Genomic DNA, 2,349 nt, shown 5'->3' on the forward strand with positions numbered 1-2,349 from the left:
CAACACCAAGAAACAAGAGCAAAAAATAACCCAACCAACAAAAGCCTAACCCAGAGACAGCAAGGGTAAGAGCCGAACCCTTCATTTACAATTGCTTTAAGTAGACTTTCCAGGCCCCAGAGTCAGTTAAGACCATGCACACATGCACCTCAAGGTGAGCCATGTTTGCTCAGGCAACTTCTTTTGCACTGCTGAGAACCCAGGCCAGCAGACAAGCTATGCAAACAGAAACACTCCACACATTTGGAAGCACTTTAAATTTGTAATTAAGTTCAGAAAACACTCATAGAAATAGGTTGGATTAGGCTAAGCTTTTGTGCTTCAGCTTTCTATAAAAGGTTTAAAGCTTATTCAACTGAGCCTGCTTGGCATTTGTCCTTGGTCTGTGTTTGCCAACAAGGGCTCTTTCAAACAATTTTATTCCCAGGATGCTCCTCTTTCACCTAATATTTTATTTGGTTCCCAATTCTTTGCCAGCCATAGTACTTTATCTACATAAGTTTCCACCCCAGCTGGTGTTACTGCCAGTTGACTGGTTTGGCTGATACTTGGGTTGTGGTGGACTCCACTTTTGAGGTCTCCTCATGGAAGTACTGCGCTGTAAATCACTCCACTATGGCTTTGTCAGCATGGGTATGCTTTCACCAGTGCCACAGTGGGTAAAAAATTCAGCCTGAGTAAATAATTTTTCTCTGTCTCTTGATACATTAAGAGGTGTCTGTTGCTCCCTGCTGAAGCTGTCTACTCCCAGTCACTGCTGTTTTCAATCCAACATGCATTATCCAAGTTTTAGTTAAATTTTACATCAAAATAGTCTCTCCCCAAGTAACCCACTTGGAATGTCTGCTTCTGAAGGAAGCCTGCAATACGGGATTCACAACCTTGGTGACTCAGTGGGCACAGCTTTCGTAAAACCTGGAATTTGCTGAAAGATACACAACAGCCTGATCTGAGGCACTGCTTCTTATGGTTCAGGATTACAATGCAGCAGAATCCTAAATTTTAACTGCAAAGCATCAGACAATGGAAAAGATGTAGGCTCGCACCGACAGAACAACACTGTGCATGAGTAGCCATCATTCGTTCCAAAATCACATCTAAAAGACAAAAATCTTGACTGCATTGAGATAATCTAATATGAATACCCTTAAACTGTCCATAAAACCATGTGCATACAAATGAAAATCAGACTTTTTTTTTTTTTGAAAGACACACACTGAAAGTAACCGTTACCTTTATCCTTCAAGACCTGGGTTGAAGGGTCAGACCTTTCCATCACAGTTAACAGCAGCAGGAACACCAAAGCAATGGCTGAAATAACAACATAAAAATCAGTGTCAGTTTTCAAAAGTCATTTCTGGCATTATCTGGAAGGCACAGAGAGCAATAAAACTGAAGGAGGACAGAAGGGAATTTCTCAGGAATACCAAAAACGCAGGGTGGAGAGAACCAGGGAGGAGAGCAAACTCTTTTCTGCTGAACGTTGCATTTTCTGTTGGGAACCCATAGGGGTAGTTGTATGAGATCAGATATCTGGGGAGCTTTTGGGATGCATCCAAGAAACAGCTGCTCCTTGTGGCATGCTCCCATGAAGGCCCTCATTGAAATCCTGGCATTGTCAAAAGGCCCATTGATTTCAGCATGACAGTATTTTATGCTCCATGCCTGCTCAAGCATTTAAAAATTCCCTTTGCTTAAAACGAAGAAAAACTACTGGAAACAAAAATAAAGCAGCATACTGATACTGTCTTTTTACAAATCCTTGGCATGATATACTCTGCTGTGGTAAAGCCATTGTTTTTTCCACTGAACAGCATTAGGTTTACAGTACTATAAAGAACTGCAGAATTTACTCTGTATAACCTCTAGTGCAACAGCACCAAAATCAGCCTAAGAGCAGAAATTGCCTATGAACTGATGGCAAATACACAGCCCAGCACTGGATTTCAGGTGACGCTTGCATAATCTTCCCCTTTGCTTCATCTTTGGTTCTTGGCTCACACGTGCTTGCTATTTCTATCGCAGGTGATGGTAAACTCTGCAGCATCAGAACGTTTCAGATGTGAACGGCCATTAAATTTGGAGAACAGATATATGTTATATGGTCCTAAAGGCCCCACAGGCTTTAGGGTATAAATGGTTTTTTTTTCTGACTACTGGCTTCTCTTTCCCTGCTGTGAACTGTTCTATAGCTTCACATAAAGATACTTTGTTTAAACATGAGACTAACTAAAGTATGTGTGTGTAATTTCTAATTGTAGGGTGTAGTACTAAATGCTCAAATGGCATCAAGCTAGGCAGGCATGAAATATCCCAGGAAAGAATAATGCCTTTTTTTTTTTTTTTTTT

The 2,349-nt window shown here is 41.0% G+C and overlaps 1 long non-coding RNA gene across 1 annotated transcript in view; it reads right to left on the reverse strand.

The window, feature by feature from the left end:
- Positions 1-301: 301 nt before the first annotated feature.
- LOC113481368 overlaps positions 302-2,349 on the reverse strand; it is an 8,426-nt gene continuing 6,378 nt past the window's right edge. The window contains exons 4-5 of the long non-coding RNA XR_003398664.1: positions 1,234-1,311; positions 302-925 (exon numbers count right to left, since the gene is read on the reverse strand). This is a non-coding gene — a long non-coding RNA (uncharacterized LOC113481368). The remainder of the gene's footprint in view (positions 926-1,233; positions 1,312-2,349) is intronic.

This window comes from Athene cunicularia (assembly GCF_003259725.1).
Source record: "Athene cunicularia isolate RWA chromosome 5 unlocalized genomic scaffold, athCun1 chr5_part3, whole genome shotgun sequence".
NCBI lineage: Eukaryota > Metazoa > Chordata > Aves > Strigiformes > Strigidae > Athene > Athene cunicularia.